Genomic DNA, 21,197 nt, shown 5'->3' with positions numbered 1-21,197 from the left:
CAGTCCAGGTCACAGGTGCCTCCTTGGGTCAACCACTGCATATATACATCCTGAGCTCTGCACCTGCATCCCTACGACTCTCTACCTGAGGCCTTTGGCAGAGGTCTTCTTCAGGTGCCTCCGCAGGAGCGCCTCATGGGAGTCGGCAGGGGGGGGGGGGCATAACCTGGAAGACTCTTTCCCCACTCAAGCTTACTTTTTCACTCTTACCCTTCTTTTCCACTCTTAGCCCTTCCCTCTCCCATTCCCTAGAATCCCAGAGTCTACAACACTGCTGGAGATTTTTGTTCAGGGTCCCCTAACAGTCAGGCGATCCCCCTGTCTACACTGCTCCACCAGACCCTCAACCAGTGCAGGTTCTATGGGGAAAAGGGAAGAGGGGGTAGTCAGTGCCTCCTCCAGCTCCAGTCTTTGATTTAATCTATTGCAGAAAGGAAGGGTAACTTTGTGACCTTAATTTTGGCTCCTTGTTGCTTTTATTGACTTCAACCCTTGACAGATCAGTTGTCTTCCAGTCAGGTGAGCGCCTGAGAACTTCTTTTTCTGAGAAATAATTCCAAGGAAGTAGTAAAGCAAATGTGCCCAGTGACATATAAAGATGTTCAGCACAGGATTGTTTAGAATAGGAGGAAGCTTTAAAAACGATGACAACCACAATCGCTCATCAATGGAAGGCTGCTAAAATAAACTGAAATGCATTTATACATTGAAATAGCAGATAGCCACTCTAAATGGTTGCTTTACATTGATTTGTATTTATCGGCATGGAAATTGGCTCCGAAATAATGTTAAATGGAAAAAAGTGACAATTTCCCATGCATAGTGCTGAAAAACGAACAAACCTTTTTAAAAATTATAAAGAGCAAGGAAAAGTTTCATTTGAGCCCAAGTTAGGACAGCTGCCTGGATAGATGATCTTCACAAATAAGAGTGCTCCAGGAAAGAAACATTCGGTGCAGTGTTACATAGGTTTTTGTTTTTTGTTTTTTGTTTTTTTACATAGAGTTACAAATCATTATGAAGGACGCTCTGGAAAGTTATAGACATGATCTTAGTTTTTATGTGCAAGGCTCTTTGACTTCCATCTTAGAGAAACCAGGGGGAGGTTTTTTCTTTTTCTTACCTTCATGTTTGGAATGCTCCTTATGATTATTATTTTTAAATGAAGCAGATAGACAATGTGTGCTTGGGGTAGAAATAGAGCCCATGCTTTGAGGTTTTTCTGAGCCATTCTGACCATGCTAAATGTTCAAGTATAGCTTCCCTGGGAGCCCAGGATTAGGGCCCACAAACATTCAAAGTTGAAAATTTCCTTCATCAATAGTATTTAAATATGTGTGTGCCTATGTGTGTAAGTGCACATATACATGCATGTGAGTTCACAAATTAAAGTCTGGAAGGATGGCTATACTACATTTTGTGTGTGCTTAGTCTTTTACTCTTTTTCTCACATAAAAATCTGGAGATAGGTGGTCCATGGTTGGTGTTCCTGTTCAAAGATTTCATCAGACGTCTAGACTCTAACTTTTCGCTGGCCCCCAGGAAACGGTCTCCCAACAAAGTCCATCTCCAACTAGGGAGAAAGAGGTTATGGATGGAAGCTGTGTTAGCCAACCAAAAGCATTTGTCACCTGCCATTCATGAATTGTTCTATAACTGTCATTAAGCCAAAAACAATTAACCAGAAAACACTTTCTCTACTGACACATTAGTTTCCCATTAATGCCCTAACAAATTATCATAACTTCAGTGGCTTAAAACAACATAAATGTACTTTCTTACAGTTCTGGAGGTCAGAAGTCCAAGCTCAGATTCACAGGGCTAACAGCAAGGTGTCAGCAGGGCTGATTCCTGAAGGTACTAAAGGGACAACCTGGTCCCTTGCTTTCTTCACCTTCTAATCACCACCTGCATTCCGTGGCTTGTGACCTCTCCCTCTATCTCCAAACACCTCCACTCCAGCTTCTGCTGACATCATCACACTGTCTCCTCCTTAGTCCTTTAGAAGGGCTGCTGTGATTTCACTGGGCCCACCTGGGTGAGCCAGGAGACTCTCCATCCCAAGAGCCTCAGATTGATCACATGCAAAATTTGTTTGCCAGAAAACATTCACAGGTTCCAAGAATTTAGTGCCTGAACTTCTTTGGGATGCCATTACTCAACACACCACAACTGACTTCAGTAAATAAAACATTAGAGTTACTTCTTTAAATGTCATATGTTGTAAAACTTCATTAATTTGGAATCAATTCAATAAGAGTGACAACTACAAACAGGACAGACTCAAGTTTTCATTTACTTAATTAGCCCTTTATTCTGAGATTCTTCAGAGTATATTTTAAATAATATTGTAAAAAAATGTTTCTAAACCCAACCATAAACTGTTTTTAAGCGGCCTTCTTAAATACTAGAAATGAACCTATTTCACTATTGCCCTTTATAAATCATTCTCTGTCCTCTTTGTGGATCCTCAGATGATCTCTACTGAGCAAATTTGAGTATCACTGAACCAAAGGACTACTGAATGTTAGTGCTGAAATGCACTCCTGTCTAACCTCCACCCAGAGTAAGAATACCTTTCCCCATCTCTGAAAAACAGTTAAGCAAATTAAGTTTGCATATTGCTGGTAATAGTGAGGACCCAGTTTTAAGAAGCAGGCCCTTCTCAGAGTGTTGGACGAGATGATATCCTGAAGTGGGCACTGACTTTGAGGTTAGGTTGTCTTAGGTTCAAAAGTCAATTCTGCCACTTAAAAATGATATGACTGTGAGTGTGATGGTCACTTTTCTGTGTCAGCCTGGCTAAACTATAGTCCCCTGTTAGTCTACCAAACACTAATCTAGGTGTTGCTGGGAAGGTATCTTATAGATAATCTAAGAAAGGAAGACTATCTGGGATAATTTCAGTAGGCCTGATTCAATCATTTGAAAAGCCTGTAGAGTAGAACTAAGGCTTCTCTGAAGGAATCCCACCTGTGGATCCAACCTCGGTTCAAGCCCAAGCGTTCCAGACTGCCTTTCAAATAGCCTGCCCTACGGATTTCAGATTTGCCTAGTCAGCCCTCACAATCACATAAACCAATAATTTGCTAGATTTACCTCCTCACCTCACCTCAGTTCTCTTTCACAGAACTGACCTTGAGACATGCCAATATTTAGAGAAAAGGAAGTGAGGAATATCCAGCAAAAAAAAAAAAAAAAAAAAAAAAGAGCAAAATATATAGCTAATGAGGCAGGAGGAGAGCCACGAGAAATGGAGTCACATAGCCTAGGTGAAGAAATCATTTCAAGAGGAGAGTGGCAGCTGAGTCTGATGCTGTTACTAGACCAAGTAAGAGTAGGACTAGTCCTGACCCCTGTGTCAAATCAACATGGGGGTCATGGGTGATCTCAGCAAGAGCTATTTCAATGAAGAGTTAGGGGCAAAAGCTTGAGAGGCATGGGTTCAAGAACTAATGGGAGGCCAAGAAGTGTGAAAGGTAAGAATTCTTAAAAGGAGTTTTGCTGGAAAAGGGAGCCAAGCAACAGGACAATAGCTAGAGGGTGATGTCAGGCCAAGGGATAGCTTTTTAAGGTGGAAGATACTGAAGAATGTTTGGATGCTAATGGTAATGATGCAGCAGAGGACAAATTGGATGTTAGAGAGAAGACATAAGTACAAGAGTGATGTTCATAACTACATGAGAAGGATAAGAGCCAAGCCAAGCTAAGCCAGTGCACAATTGAAGGGAAGGTCATGGGCAAGAGCAAGGGCAGTACACCATTTATAATGGTCATGAAGGTTATGAATGTGTTGAAAGATGTGCTAGTGGGAACGTTCATTTTTGTTGGCTCTGTTTTCTGAGTGAGGCTCCCCTTCAGGCTGCTGAGGGTGATATGGAGCTGCTCTTTGACAGGAACAGAAGACATTGACTAGAGCCTCAAATAACTTCACTACATTTTCTCAGGTTTGATAATCTATATTTGTTATTTATGTAAAATATGTTTAGACTATAAATAATTTCCTTCTCCATTCCAATGCCCATTCCTGTCACTGCTGTTTCATTGCTATTGCATTGTCCAGAATTGCTGTGATCGGGTTAAACGATACTGACTTCTAGCCAGCATCCTAGACTTGTTTCTGAAATTAATGGAAATGCTTCCAGTGTTTCCCCATGGAGTGTAATATAGCTGCTGTTTTAGCAAAGAGATACTTTTTCAAATTAGAAAAAGTATTCTATTTCTAAAGTTTTAAATTGGAAATATATTTGAGATTGTATAATTTTTCTTCTTCAACTTCCTGATAAACAGGTAATTTTATTCCCTAAAAAAACTTACTGGACTATCTCAAATATTAAGAAATGCCCATTGAATGGGATCTGGGAGTGGATTTTAAGTTAAAAAAAAAAGCAGGGTATTGTCCAATTGATCAAGATGTTTTGTTGTGTGATCTCTCTGGGAAGACCCTAGGAAGAAGAAATATAGCGGCTAAGATTGGAATCTATCTGAAAGCCTGTTATTGTTATGCAGGCTGCATCTTCCCTGCACAGCTCATTCCAATCTCATTACATAGAAAATTATGAATTAACAGCAGTTGATGAAGAGATTAAATTCCATTTTTTTCTCTTGTTTTCTCTAAGGCATGAAACAACTATAGATCTTTCTCTGGATTTAGTAGATGGTCTTCACGTTTCTTATTTTGTGATTAGCCATCCTACCTTCAAGAAAGAGGAAAAAAAATTTGAAAACAACTCTTTAAAGAAAAAATTATATCAGAGAGAGGAAATTAAGAGCAACTTGGCATTGATCCATTGCTTTTAAACAAGTCAATATTAAACAAACATCAATTCTATTTTCCTCTTTGCATACAATTCTCAATTAAATTACACCTGCCATTCAAATGTACTCTGTCAATGAGCCATTGCACTATTATTCCTGCACTGTTTCAGTAAATACATTTCATCCTAGCTCTCTTGCAGTGTTGATTTAAAGGTAATGACTTGAGATTACAGCTACTGACATAAAGCCCTTCTCTTCTGGAACAGGAAAGCACAATTTAAGCTTCTCCCCTCTTTGACTATCGTGCAGGACAGTTTAATGCAGGGCTGTAAGGGATAGAGAGACTGATGGTGCCTGAGCCTCTCTGCTCTTCTGAGTTTGTTGTGTCACTGTGTAAAGACAGCTGTGCCCTGAGGCTTTCCCCAGAGCCTCACCAATCCACTTCTCTATTTTATAGTGTCTGTGATGTGTGTGTCCCAAGACTCTGCATATAAAGCGTAATTAAAACAGGATTTCCTCCTAGAAACCAGAATGTCCTTTCTATTACCAGTTCTTAGAAGCACAGAGAGAGGTTTCAGGATGCTAATCCCTCTACAAACTGTCTATCCTGCTATATGGAGTCTGAGAATACTTAAGAGATTCACACCCAGTGCACAACATTATTATATTTAACATGAGACACAGGAAAAAGTCAAGAATAGGTCTTAAGCACCCTCTACATTTTAAATAAATTCCTACATGAATTGGAAATTCACAAGTCCACTCTTTCCTTTAATTTTAGGCAAACAGAAAATTCGGTTGAAGAGTAGCAGTTGCTGATTACATTATTTAATGAATATTCTAAGCCACCAAAATGCATATAAATAGTGCATCAGCAGGCATGCTTCTATGATCTTACCTGAATTTATGTTCTAGCAAGCCCCATATATCTGTATTTGAAAATCACCAACCCTGCAATACTATGGAAGTGCTGTGGTTTTCTCTTTGGTGGCACCACCTCAGGGTCAGGTGCTGCATGCTTTGTAGTAGAACGATCCTGAGAAAAGCTGTTGAAAGTGATGGAGTGCCAATGGACATCATAATCAGTTTACAGGCGTAATCAGGATGCTATTGTGGTCAAGAGCAGGAGGTCTAGGGATATGCTATATAGCTTGGATTCCTGCCTCTGTTGCTTTCCTGCTGTGTGACTTTAACAAGTTTCTTAGAAGCCTCTGTTTTTTCATCTACAAAATGGCAATAATATTAGTACTCTCATAGTTTTATGGGGAGTGTTTATATATAGAGTTATAATATGGATTATTGACAATTACATAGATACATAAATAAACACATAAACAGTTATGAGGATTATCCTCCATTGTGTGGCAAAAAGTAAGCACTCAGGGACAGCCATGATGATGACGATGATGACAATGATGATGATGATTGGACTGATATAGTCCTGAAGCATGGCCTATTAGGGTAAATGTTAGTAAAGCAAGTTAGAGTCTTTAAAGCTACTTTCATTTTCTCTTTAAAGATGTATCCTTGGCTAAAGCCATTATCTAAGGTTGTCATCAAATGGAACAACCACTCTTCTCACTTAACCGTAAATGACAATGACTCCCCATCCACGCTCAGAGGTCTAGCTCTCTACTTTGTCTGAGATCCTTTTACCTTTTAGGGATACTTTTACCTGATTTGCTAGAACAATGATAGCATGTTGGGATGGTGAGAGTGGTATCACAAACTGAATCCAACAATACACTAAAAGGATCATTCATCACAATCAAATGGGATTTATTCCAGGAAGCAAGGATGTTTCAATATCTACAAATCAATCAACATGATACATCAATTTAACAAAATGAAGGATAAAAATCATATGATCATTTCAATTGGTGCAGAAAAAGCATCTGAAAAAAATTCAACATCTGTTCATGGTAAAAACTCTCAACAAAGTGAGTGTGGAGGGAACATACCTCAACATAATAAAGGTCATACATGAAAAACCTACAGATAACATCATATTCAGTGGTAAAAATTGAGAAATTTTCCTCTAAGATCAGGAACAAGACAAGGGTGCCCACTGTCACATTCTTATTCAACACAGTACTGGAAGTTTTAGCCACAGCAAATAATAAAAATAAATAAAAGGAGGTACTGGCACAAAAAAAGACACATTGATCAATGGAGCAGAATAGAGAACCCAGAAATTGACCCACGACTCTATGATCAACTAATCTTCAACAAAGCAGGAAAGAATAGCGACTGGAAAAAAAAAGGACAGTCTTTTCAACAAATAGTGTTGAGAAAACTGGACAGCAACATGCAGAAGAATGAAAGTGGACCACTTTCTTACACCATACACAAAAATAAACTGGAAATGGATGAGGGTTGCCTGGGTGGCTCAGTTAGTTAAGCACCTGACTTCAGCTCAGGTCATGATCTCACAGTCCGTAAGTTCAAACCCCACATCAGCCTCTCTGCTGTCAGCACAGAGCCTGCTTTGGAATCTCTGTTCCCCTCTCACTCTGCCTCTCCGCCAACCATTCTCTCTCTCTCAAGATAAAATTACATATATTATTATATATATAATTGATGAAAGACCTAAGTGTGAGATAGGAAACCATCAAAATCCTACAGGAGAACACAGTCAGCAACCTCTTTGACCCCAGCCATAGTAAGTTTTTACTAGATACATCTCTAGAGGCAAGGGAAACAAAAGCAAAAATGACCTCTTGGGACATCGTCGAGATAAAAAGCTTCTGCACAGGAAAGGAAATAATCAACAAAACTAAAAGGCAACTGATGGAATAGGAGAAGATATCTGCAAATGACATAGCAGATAAAGGGCTAGTATCAAAAATCTATAAAGAACTTATCAAACACAACACCCCAAAAATAAAAAATCCAGTTAAGAAATGGGCAGAAGACATGAACAGACATTTCTCCAAAGAAGACATACTATTGGCTAACAGACACATGAAAAAATACTCAACATCATTCATCATCTGGGGAATACTAATCAAAATCACAATGAGATACCACCTCACACTGGTCAGAATGGCTAAAATTAAAACTTAGGAAACAATAGGCATCAGCAAGGATGCAGAGAAAGGGGAACCCTCTGCACTGTTCATGGGAATGAAAACTGGTGCAGCCACTCTGGAAAACAGTATGGAGTTTCCTCAAAAAGTTAAAAATAGAACTACCCTATGACTCAGCAATTGTACTACTAGGTGTTTATCCAAAGGACACAAAAATAGTGATTCAAAGGGGCACATGCACTCCTATGTTTGTAGCAGCATTATTTATAATAGCCAAGATATGGAAGCATCCCAAATGTCCACTGACTGATGGATGGACAAAGAAGATGTGGTATATATATACGATGGAATATTAGTTCACCATAAAAAAGAATGAAATCTTGTCATTTGCAATGACACGGATGGAACTAGAGTGTATTATGCTAAGCGAAATAAGTTAGTCAGAAAAAGACAAATACCATATGATTTCACTCATATGTGTAATTTAAGGAACAAGACAGATGAACATAGGGACGGGAAGGAAAAATAAAATAAGGTAAAAACAAAGAGGGAGGCAAACCTTAAGAGACTAATAACTGCAGGGAATAAACTGAGGGTTGCTGGAGGGAGGTGGGTGTGGGGATGAGCTAAATAGGTAATGGGCATTAAGGAGGGCACTTGTAATGAGTGCTGGGTGTTGTATGAAAGTGATGAATTACTAAATTCTACCCCTGAAACTAATACTACACTATATGTTAATTAACTTGAATTTAAATAAAATCTTGAAATAAAATAGATAGATAGATAGATAGATAGATAGATAGATAGATAGATAGACAGACTGACATCCAAATTGGTAGCAAAGAAGTAAAACTGTCATTATTTGTAGATTACATGATATAATACATAGAAAATCCTAAAGGGGCGCATGGGTGGCTCAGTCGGTTAAGCGTCCATCTTCAGCTCAGGTCATGATCTCACAGTTCGTGGGTTCGAGCCCCGCGTCGGGCTCTGTGCTGACAGCTTGGAGCCTGTTTCGGATTCTGTGTCTCCCTTCCTCTGCCCCTCCCCTGTTCATGCTCTGTCTCTCTCTGTCTCAAAAATAAATAAACGTTAAAAAAAACTTTTTTTTAAAAAAAGAAAATCCTAAAGACTCCATGAGAAAATTATTAGAAGCAATAAATGAATTTAGTAAATTTGTGGAATGCAAAATTAATACACTGAAATCAGTTGCATTTCTATACACTAATAATGAAGTAGGAGAAGGAGAAATTAAAAACTGATTCCATTTACAATTGCATCAAAAAGAGTAAAATACCTAGGAATAAACTTAACCAAGGAGGTAAAAGACTTACACTCTGAAAACTAGAAAACACTGATGAAAGAAATTAAAGATGACACAAACAAATAAAAAGATATTCTATGCTCATGGATTAGAAGAATTAATAATGTTAAAATGTCCCTACCAACTAAAGCAATCTATAGGTTCCATGTAATCACTATCAAAGTACTAACAAAAAACAACAACAAAAACCACTCTGGTTAAAAATGGGCAGAGGACCTGAATAGACATTTCTCCAAAGAAGACATGAGATGGCCAAGAGACACATGAAAAGATGCTCAACATCATTAATCATCAGAGAAATGCAAATCAAAACCATAATGAGATACCACCTTACACCTGACAGAAAGGCTGGAATAAAAAAGACAAGAAATAACGAGTACTGACAAGGATGTGGAAAAAAGGGAACACTCGTGCACTGCTGGTAGGAATGTGAATTGGTGCAGCCACTCTGGAAATCAATATGGAGGTTCCTCAAAAAACTGAAAATAGAAGTACCATATAATCCAGTAATTCCACTACTGGGTATTTACTCCCCAAAGACACAAACACTAATTCAAATAGATATATGCACCCCTATGCTTATTACAGCAGTATTTTCAATAGCAAGATATGGAAGCCACCCAAATGTCTACCGCTAGATGAAAGGAGAAAAAAGATGTGGTCTGTGTATGTGTGTGTGTGTGTGTGTGTGTGTGTGTGTATACACAGATATATATACATACACATACATATACACATATGTATGTATACATAGAGATTATCTGGCCTCATGATTAATCCACTCCACCCCCTGTCTTCTACACACCATTTTCTAAACCACCAGTTCAGGTCATTTGCAGTTAGTGCAATTCATTCATTCATTCATTCACTCACTCACTCACTCACTCACTCACTCACTCACTCATTCATTTATTCAACAAATACTTACCACAGCCCACAGGGTAGCATGGTGAGGAGGTTAGAACACTAATTTTGAAGCCAGACAAATTGTCTTTGTACCCAGTTCTGACACTTTTTAACTATGTGATCCTGGGCAAGTACCCTAACATCTCTGGATCTCAGTTTCCTCATCTCTAAAATCTAACAGTTTCTGTCTTTGTACCAACAGTTCTCTCTTCCTGGAATATCCCCCTCCAAAGAATCCCATGGCTAACTTTGTCACCACCTTCAAGACCTTGATCAATTCTCATTTCATTGGTGCCTACTCTGCCAACTGACTTAAACTTCCAACCACCCCTGTGTCCACTCCCATCATTCCAATGCTGCTTACCCTGCCTTTTCAATATTCTCCCTAGCACGTGGGACATTCTAACATGCTAAGTGCTTTACTTATTATACCTTTTGCTTGTTGTCATTTTCCTCCTGCTAGAAAGATCCTGCAGGGTAGAGAGTTTTGTTTACTATGTATCTCAAGCATCTAGAACAGTCCCTAGAACATACCTGGGGTGCCATTAGTAATTTTTTAATGAAATAATGTTCTACCATGTGAGAAAAGGAGCATTAAAGAATGGGTTTATTTGAGGAAAATGACCTTTTTGTCACATGACTAATCAGATGTTCCCCAAAAAGGATAATTTTTTTAAATTAAACTAATCATAATATATATACCTTATTCATTTGTTCCTTATTAATCATGTTAACTGTGAAATATATACATCTAAGTAAAACATCTAAAGAGTTTCAGAAATTTGCAGAAAGTGAGGTACTAGTAAACACTAAAGCCCAGGGCCTAAACCTGGGTCTTGGGACTGTCTGCTTTTTCCCACCCACCATATAATGTATAAAATAGCAAAAACATATCTTTTCAGGGTGGCCATCTTCATTTTTTGACTGGTGAAAGTATAATTCCCCACACAAAATCTTAGAGTACTTGTTTTTCTCTCACTTTAGATGAATGTATTAGATTTAATGAGATACTTAAAAGAAAGTCAAAGCATAACTCTAAATCATTACTAACCTGAAGGCCACTAAGATTGGATCATATAGGGGCGCCTGGATGGCTCAATCGGTTAAGCATCTGACTGGCTCAGGTCATGATCTCACAGTTTGTGGGTTTGGGCCCCATGTCGGACTCTGTGCTGGCAGCTCAGAGCCTGGAGCCTACTTCAGATTCTGTGTCTCCCTCTCCCTCTCTCTGCCCCTCTCCCGATCACACCCTTGTTTCTCTCTGTCTCAAAAATGAATAAACGTTAAAAAAAAAAAGAATTGGATCATATAAAATTGATGCAGTTCAGTTAGTTAGTTAGTTATAGACTCAAAAAGCTTCTTTCCTTCCTATATTCTCTTCCACCATTTGTATGGAAGGCAGGTAATCAATAATGTGAAAATACTTGGCTTTAGGAAATCAGATTGAATGCAACTGTAACAGGGTCTTTGCTTCCATAGCTGCACGTTGTGTTCAGAATCTCAATACAGTGACCATGTTACCCTTAAAAAAAAAAAACTCCATGAAGCTGACAATCTGGAAAAGATTTAATATGGGAATGCTAATCTTTTGCCTTTATATGGGAGCATTTTTGACAGTCAAGTACAGAAAGCTATGCTAGGTAATTGATTTTTCTTGTTTCTCTGGAAAATTGGAAATGATCTCCCAGCACTTGAGAAGCTCAAGTATTTGCTCTTGTATCCTTAGCAACCATACAATAGTAGGTAGAATCCAAAAACTCAGTCTAGAATAAATGTATGAAATTATATCAGGAGGACCACCTCATACCCATTAGGATGACTACTATCAAAACAAAAACAAAAAATGAATTAGGAAAAAATAGAAAATTTGAACAGAACAAGAATAAGCAGTGAAATTAAATCAGTAATCAAAAAACTCCCAACCTGGGGCACCTGGGTGGCTCAGCCAGTTAAGCATCCAATTCTTGACTTTGGCTCAGGTCACGATCTCATGGTTCATGGGATTGAGCCCCACATCTCCACACTGCGAACATGGAGTCTGCTTGGGATTCTCTCTCTCTCTCTCTCTGTCTCTCTCTCTGCCCCCCCCCTCAAAAAAACTGGAAAAAACAAAAAACAAACAAACAAAAAAACTTCCAACAAACAGAAGTCCAAGACCAGATGGCTTCACAGGTGAATTCTACCAAACATTTAAAGAAGAGTTAGTACCTAATCCTTCTCAAATGATTCCAAAAAATAGAAGGGGAAGGAAAGCTTCCACATTCATTCTGCAAGGTCAGCATTACCCAGATACCAAAACCGAAGAAAGCACAACAACAACAAAAAGAAAACTGTAGATCAAGATCTCTGATGAACATAGATGCAAAAATTCTCAACAAAATATTAGCAAACCGAATCCAAAAATACATTTAAAAAATCATTCACCATGATCAAGTTGGATTTATTCCGGGAATGCAACGGTGGTTCAATTAAACAAAACAAAACAAAACAAAACAAAAGAAAATTACAAGTGTTGGTGAGGATGTGGAGAAATTAGAACACTTGTGCACTCTTGTTGGGAATGTAAAATGGTACAGCCACTGTGGAAAGCCATAGAGCAGTTTCTAAAAAAATTAAAAGCAGAATTACCATGTGATCCAGCAATTCCACTTCTGGATATATAATCAAAAAAATTGAAAGCAGCTTCTCAATAAGATACTCGTACATCATGTTCATATCAGCATTATTCACAATAATGAAAACATGGAAGCAACCCAAAAGCCTATAAGTGAATGTATGGATTAGCAAAATGTGGTATATACATACGATAGAATATTATCAGTCTTAAAAATGAAGGAAATTCTGGCGCACCTGGATGGCTCAGGTGGGTGAGCATCCAACTCTTGATTTTGGCTCAGGTCATGATCTCACAGTTCATGGAATCAAGCCTCACATGGGGCTCTGGACTGGCAGTGCAGAGCCTGCCTGGGATTTTCTCTCTCCCCCTCTCTCTCTGCCTCTCCACTGTTCGTGCTCTCTCTCTCTCTCCCTCTCAAAAGGAAGGAAGAAAGGAAGGAAAGAAGGAAGGAAGGAAAGAAAGAAAGGAGATAAGGAGGAAAGAAAGGAGGGAGGGGGGAAGGAAGGAAGGAAATTTTGACTTAGGCTACAACATGGATGACTCTTGAGAACATTATGCTAAGTGAAATAAGCCAGTCATAGAAAGACAAATACGGTATGATTCTATTTATATGAGGTACTTAGTGTAGCCAAAATCATTGAGACAGAAAGTAGGATAAGGGTTGTATAAGGCTGGGCAGCAGGGGGAATGAGGAGTCATTGCTTAATGGGTATAAAATTTAAATTTTTGCAACATGAAAAGAGCTCTAGAGATGGGTGGTAGTGATGGTTACCCAATAATAATACCACTGAACTTAAAAATGGTTAAGAGAGAAATTTTATGTTATGTGTATTTTACCATAGTAAAAAAATTTTTTTTTTAATTTATTTCAAGAGGAGAAGAATCAATCTGCTCCACTTTCTTCCTCCATAATGTTCTGGCCAAGGACTATAATAAATGCGTTCAGTCTGTGAGACTAGTGTCTCTGAGGCCAAAGTGATTAGTGTGATCTTCGGGTGGACAGCGAGCCCCAGTCTCTTATAGCCACCAGTGGTGTCCTTCCCCTTAACTGCTGTTCTCACCATGAGATTACTCCTGATCATAACCAGGAGCAAGAGGATGTGTCTTCATATTCATGATCTGTACATTAAGACAGACCCCTGCACATATCCCTCTAATACTCTCAACCTTAAATATAAGAAGGGAGAATCTTTGTTAATATATCACATTGGGCTCCACTAGTAAATATATTATTGTGATTGTGGGTTTTATTGGGATGATAAAGATTTTTAAATCCTCTTCCTATTATCTTTTTTTAAACTAGTTATAAAAATTTCTTTTATGCAACTGAATACATGTTTTTGTTAACCTCTTTCCTCACCCCCAAATCCTATTAAGATGATAACGAAAGAATAAAAAAGGAATAAATTTATAGCAATAAAAAGACTAAGAGGGGATCCATTAAAGGATTAGAGACTCCGGGGCTCCTGGGTGGCTTATCGGTTAAGCGTCCGACTTCTGCTGGGGTCATGATTTCATGGTCTGCCAGTTCGGGCCCCGCGTCGGGCTCTGTGCTGACCGCTCAGAGCCTGGAGCCTGTTTCCGATTCTGTTTCTCCCTCTCTCTCTGCCCCTCCCCTGTTCATGCTCTGTCTCTCTGTCTCAAAAATAAATAAACATTAAAAAAAATACTTTATAAAAGGATTAGAGACTCCAACAAATTTCTGAAAGAAAGCAGAAAAATTGGTAGAACATGGCAGAGAAAGCCTTATCCATGAATATTCTGGTAAAGAATATTTTGATGGTGGGGGTTTTGATGGTGGAGGATGACCAGGGAGGCTTTAGCCTTGGATGAAGCAGATAGGAAGATTAAGAATAAAAAAGGGGCTCAAAACAGGAGCGAAGGAGGGGATTTACGGAGAGCCTGACAGCAAAAGAACTGCCAATGGCTGCACTCCCCTGTCTTAGTAATTAGCATATTTACAACAATTGAATATGGGAGTCAAGAAGCATTGAAAATTTTTTTTAACATTTTATTTGATTATTTGAGAGACAGAGACAGATTGTGAGCAGGGGAGGGGCAAAGAGAGAGGGAGAAACAGAATCTGAAGCAGGCTCCAGGCTCTGAGCTGTCATCACAGAGCCCAACGCGGGGCTCGAACCCACGAACCGTGAGATCATGACCTGAGCCGAAGTTGGATGCTCAACCAATTGAGCCAACCAGGCACCCCAAGAAGCATCTTATAATATCAAACAATTTATATTGATTTCAAATTAGCATTTATGTAGAACTAAATTTAATATATGTGGAAATGTATATTAATTCTTTATATTGGATATGGGCTAGTAGATAAATCTTGAAACCTAAAGTAGCAAATGGTTTATTTAAAATACTTAATGTTTGGGGTGCCTGGGTGGCTCAGTCAGTTGAGCGTCTGACTTTGGCTCAGGTCATGATCTCAAGGTCTGTGAGTTTGAGCCCCACATCGGGCTCTGTGCTGACAGCTCAGAGCCTGGAGCCTGCTTCAGATTCTGTGTCTCCCTCTCTCTCTGCCCCTCCCCTGCTCATTCTCTGCCTCTCTCTCTGTCAAAAATAAGTAAACATTAAAAAAAATAATGTTTTATAACTAAAATTTCAAAACAAATTAAACTTCAGATTTCAAAATGATTTAAAATTTTGATATTTATTAATTATAGTTTGTAATTTTGAATGACAGCACTTGAAAACCACAATTTGTTCCTATTTCATATTTACTTTAATTTACATTTTAGAAAACATTCTAATTATACTTTACAGTTATATACATTTACCTTCAATTTTTATTCCTTTAGATCATTACTTTTTTTTTTTTAACATTTTTTATTTATTTTTGGGACAGAGAGAGACAGAGCATGAATGGGGGAGGGGCAGAGAGAGAGGGAGACACAGAATCAGAAGCAGGCTCCAGGCTCCGAGCCATCAGCCCAGAGCCTGATGCGGGGCTCGAACTCACGGACCGTGAGATCGTGACCTGGCTGAAGTCGGACGCTTAACCGACTGCGCCACCCAGGCGCCCCTAGATCATTACTTTCAATAGAACACAAATTATCTATAAATTCTGACTACAATATAATCAGCAAGTATGCTAAAATGAAGGAAAGAAAAAGCAACTTAACATATATATAGATATCTATATCTATATCTATGTATATGTATATATATGTAATTTTCTGCAGGGATATGCAAAAAATAATTAAACCAAGTTATCCGTGATATCTGCTGTCTTTCAGTCATATGGAAACCATGGCTTTAGATGTATTTTTCAATTTAACTATTATGGAGGTATATTTGCAAGGCAAGAGGAGAGAGCATATTTTATTTAAAGGTATGATAGCTCAATATATACCCTTTAAATATTTAGATACATAGTGTGTAGGCTTCCATTTGTATTCTTGTCCTGGGCCACAAATATCAGAAGCAGACCTTCAAAGAGGCTCAAGACAGAGTCCCTAGGAGTCAAATTAATCCACTTGGACAGCCCAGTGGATGCAATGGGGGTGAGTACAAAGTGGTGTCAGAACACGAGGGAGGGCACAGACAGTGCCTTTCATTCCTGTATCTCTAATACAAACATTCCATAAATGTTTGGGGAATAAATAAATGAATGTATACAAGTATGCATGAGGTACTTATACACATAAATACAATAAATAACAGAACAACAAATATTAGAAACATTGTAAGAAGCCATAAGGGGAGCCTGGGTGGCTCAGTTGGTTGAGCATCTGACTTTGGCTCAGGTCATGATTTCATGGTTTATGAGTTCAAGCCCTGCATCGGTCTCACTGATTGCAGAGCCCACTTCACATCCTTTGTCCTCTTCTCTCTCTGCATCTCCCCCCTGGTTCCCTCTCTCTCAAAAATAATGAAATAAATTTTTTTAAAAAGCCATAAAAGAGCAGAGCAATGGGCAGCATCAGGCATTTGACTTAACATGATTGTAGAAAACATTCATGAGTTCTGAGTTTGTTGATACTTGATTGACCTTCAAGATCATATGAAAATAGCATCAGGAGAATTTAGAATTATGAGCAAGCATGCTAGCAAAAAGATTCTATAATCCTATGATGCTACTCTTAAGCAAGTTTCATATTCTAAACTTGAATATAATTTTTCACCACAAAGTTCTTTCAGCAAATTCACTTGGCAATAAAAATTTAATGAAGAAGCATTACTGCTAATTTTGTCTGAGAAAGCAATAATGATGCTCCAGGTCTTTAAAAGGGTGGTATTGATTTTTAGTGCAATTTCTCATTTCTTTGTGAATAGGACTGGTCTTATATTTCTTCTTCCCTCTATAGGAAAGAAGGACATTTGCAGAATCAGGTATTTCTATCTTTAGACTGACAGAAGATACATTAAAGTGAGGACATGAGCAGTGGACCCCACAAGTAACAATGAAGTAATGTCTGAAATGTATATTATATTATATCATCTCTATGGATTTACATAATTGATATTTCTCCCAGTGATCATAGAAGATAGATTAAATTCCTTGAGCAGCAGTTTGATTAGAAGGATGTGTGTTTCACTGATAAGCCCTGACCCTAGCTCTGTTGTAGAATCACTTGGGGAGCATTCTAAAAGTACTGTTGTCATGCTCCCCATCCCTAAGGATGAAGAGAGGTGAAAACTGCCACATTAGGTAGACAGGAATGATCAGTTCTAATTACTTAATAGCAACGAGATGTTAAACAGGGTAAGTGCTGAGGTAATTGATGGTCTCCAGAATGTATTTGGGGTGTCCTTAGGAAGAGCACAGAACAAAGGACTGAAGCTCCAAAGAAGGGGCTATTCTGGGCAGGTGGCACACAGAGAAAGCAGGTCTCCTCTGAGAACAGCCTCTGCCAAGCCAAACAGTAGAAACTTAGGAAAGAGGTCCTTCAATGCCTGTCTTCAAAGCATAATTTAATTCTGGACTTCTTTGGATCAGAAACCCTGTCTTCTTTATCCTTGTATCACGAGTGGCTACCATGGTACACAGAGCAGGTGTTTAAGAAACACCTGGAAAAAGAATATAAGTGTGAATGAATAAAAAACTGATATTAACAAGGGACTCTTTCTGTTATAATTTTGGTGCTCAAAAGGTACAGAAACAAAACATTAGGAGGAGACTGGCCCGCATTTGCCAAAGGGAACTGCCAGCTCACCTGTGCAAAGGAAGTGTTTTGAAACTCATATTCCAACGTGTACTTTAAGATTATCAAAAGGTTACGGGTGAAGAGGTCAGGAAAAGGTTTTCCTTGGGGACAAGTGCTAGTATGTTGTGAACACTCCACCTCTATAGGAGAGGATGACAGGAGCTTCAAAAAAAACTGTGGGGGGGGGGGGAGGGTGCCTGGGTGGCTCAGTTGGTTGTTGGTTAAGCGTCTGACTCTTGTTTTCAGCTCAGCTCATGATCTCATGGTTTGCGAGTTTGAGCCCCATATGAGGCTCTGAGCTGACAGCATGAAGCCTGCTTAGGCTTCCCTCTCTCCTCTTTCTGTCCCTCCCCTGCTTGCTCACTCTGTCTCTCTCACAAAATAAATAAATAAACTTTAAAAGATGAAAAAAAAAAGAAAAAGAAAAAAGAAAAGAACATGAGCCTAGGAGGCCAGTGGAAATCGACACCTGAGAAACCTCTAAGGCCAGAGGCAAGAGGCAGTTACTGGAAACTGCTCACCTGAAGGGTAAGACGAAGTGGCCAAATGGAAAGGATCTGAACTCCTAGAGTCTGTCAGAGAAAAGGATGCAAAGATGTCTTCTGGGAACCAGATTGTGGTCCACCTGGAGGCTGCCTTAAGAGAGCTGTGCCCAAGAAAGCTCCCTGATGGAGGCAAGTTTGTCTCAATGGAAGGAAACTAGCAGACACAGAAGTCTGAGGGTGAAAGGGTGGGGCTGGGCAGTTTGGGGAGAGATCAGTTGCCTCACATTTATAGAAGTTCTAGATGAAAAATGCCAACTATGATGTGTCTCCAGAGAACCCACAAATGCATTACAAGAGAGTCAGTTTTGAAGATCTACCAAGGCCAGTGAGAGTCAGCTTTGACACTCACCAAACCCAGAGTGCCACTTCAGACCACAACAGTCCCAGGACAGAAGTCCTTCCCTACCCTCACCCTCCCTGAACAACTCTCACACAGGACCTGGGGAAGGATAGTTTCAAATCATGATACAGAGAAGCCATCTCAGCCACCTTTCCAATTGCAAGCCCAAACTATCGGAGAAAAGAAGCTTTAACTTCAAGTTCAGTTTAGAGTTTTAATCATTACACAAGAGTAGATTTTCAAATTCCTGAAATTTAACTGCTTTGCATGCATGTATGTATGTGTGTGTGACCAAGAATAACCAGAAGACTCATCATCTACATGCAAGTGGAAAAGGTTCTGTGTCTACCAGAAATTGTGTCCACGGGAGAGAAAGAAGCAACCTACCACCACCTGGGTTTGACCAAAGGAATAAAATTGCTTTATGACTACACTGTATTCAGTATATTGACTCTTGTTCAGTGCAATGGATACACTGGTTAAGGTTTGAATTCAGAAAATTACTGTTGGTTTTTAAAAAACAGATTTTCCGAATTTTAAAAAGTTTATTATCTAGATATTCTCAGTGTTTCTCAAACCATTGTGTAGGATATCCACGAGTCATTTACAGATTATGCAGATTGTACATTGGTACTTTTCAATTAATGATGGAGAGTGAACAAGGAACGCAATGCCATGTCTGAGAATGCTGATTCTGGACTCAGAGTCCAGGGTGTGAAATAATGCTTCCCACTAGCTAGGCCACCAATCACTTGTTTTACCATAAGTGATTGATTAGAGGGCACCTTAGTTTGTAGGGAAGTAAGTAAGGAAAAGTCATTGGTGTAACAAAAGTAGGTAGCTTTGGGGGGTCTGACAATTACTTGGAACAATCTTGAATGTTTCACTTCAATATATGACATATTTCTATTGTGTCCATTTGACCTTATGCCTCAGTGGGCCTGAAAGTGCCCAGCTCATACTACACATCTCTGATCACATAGCTACTTGATCATGATCATGATCATGTATTTACTTAGTTTCTACAAGGGCCCAGTAGCATTCCAGGAACTTATTTTGGAATGATGGACAATTATCTGATGCAAATGGCATGACCCTGTTTCCAGAACCTTAAGAGTCTGTGCTGTAAATATCCTACTGGGGCTTCCCAGAGACTCCACACTGTAACCCAATGTACCAAGGACATTTGGAGCACCAGGGGATATACTCAAGAAGTCATTTCAACCTATTGTAGAGTCTTCTCTTTCTTTGGAACCTACTCAAAACTGGTAGGCTTCCAAATCAGACAAATGAGTTGGAGCACAATTCCAAGGAGAGGTATATCCTAAATCCCAAATCCAAAGAGGCCTACCAAGAGCTCTGTGAGATACAGTGATTTGTTTGTGTAGGAAGTTCAAGGTATATTGACTTGCCCTTTACTTTGGAAGGGATGCCTGGGTATGCTGCATTTTGTTGGACCCTTAGAAACTTCATCAATGACAGACCCCTAAATCCTTATAGGATTTATCTCCTACAAAGACATATGTCTTATCAGGGTAACCAGAACACTTGACATACTCTGCTCTCAGGTTTAATTAATATATCAACAATATGATAGACCACATTGGAATGTCCAGATGCAATTTGAGCCTATATTAAGACACAGAGCAGAAGAGTGAATATGGCCCTGAGGGACTCATCTGAATGCTTAATGCTCTCCCTTCCTTCCTCCCAATACAGATTAAGGAAAAGATCATCAACAGGTTAATAGCTACATATCAAGAGATTATTTAAACCCTGCTTTTCTGGCTTTCATACCTTGCCCTGAATTGGTGTTTGAACAACTTAGCCTATTGTTTTTTTTTTTTCTTTTAGCACATCAATAGCACTTAACAACAATCAATGCAACTCCACAGGTAGATAAAATCATTATCTTTCAAATGCTAGAGAGAATGCATAAGGCAGTGCATCCCCTCTGACCGTATCTTCTCCCAACTCACCACTCGTGAGCATACTAATAATTTTTATGTTTTAGTGTGCCAAGGCTGGTTACCAGCTCACACTTATACCCAGTAGTTAGTTCCTTATCATCCAGTGAGTGACCCACTAATAAGGCCCATCCTGAGAATCTGCTCCTTAGGATCGTGGCATCAAAGTCTTGTTTTGAAGCACAGAGATACAGATTCAAAAGCAAACAGTTATACCACATGGTGACTATAGTTAATAATACTGTATTATATATTTGAAAGTTGCTAAGAGAGATCTTAAAAGTACTCATCACAAGAAAAAAAATGTGTAACTATGTGTGGTGATGGATGTTAGCGAGACTTCCTGTGGTGATCACTTCATAATATATACATATATTGAATCATTATGTTGCACACCTGAAACTATTACATGTTCAGGGTTCTAGAAAAATGCCATATATAACTAATAAAGATATATGTCAATTTTCTCTCAGTTTTAAAAAGCAAATCGTTTATTTGGAGGTGCAGGGTATGGTACTGCTAAGGGATTGGTGGGGTAATGACAAAGAAGAA

At 39.0% G+C, this 21,197-nt stretch overlaps 1 protein-coding gene across 16 annotated transcripts in view; it reads right to left on the bottom strand.

The window, feature by feature from the left end:
* Nucleotides 1–21,197, bottom strand: part of LOC111561429 — a 263,855-nt gene that overhangs the window by 71,453 nt on the left and 171,205 nt on the right. For 2 of the 16 annotated variants that reach the window (XR_006601031.1, XR_006601037.1), the window contains one exon: nt 971–1,573. The exons of the other annotated variants lie outside the window; for them this stretch is intronic. The gene's annotated coding sequence lies outside the window, so the exon portion shown is untranslated. Of the gene's footprint in view, nt 1–970; nt 1,574–21,197 lie in introns of those variants that run through there. 16 annotated transcript variants of the gene reach the window in all.

Source organism: Felis catus, chromosome A1 (assembly GCF_018350175.1).
Source record: "Felis catus isolate Fca126 chromosome A1, F.catus_Fca126_mat1.0, whole genome shotgun sequence".
Taxonomy (NCBI): domain Eukaryota; kingdom Metazoa; phylum Chordata; class Mammalia; order Carnivora; family Felidae; genus Felis; species Felis catus.
Note: the sequence above shows the minus strand (reverse complement) of the source record. Positions and strands in the feature narration are given on the sequence as shown.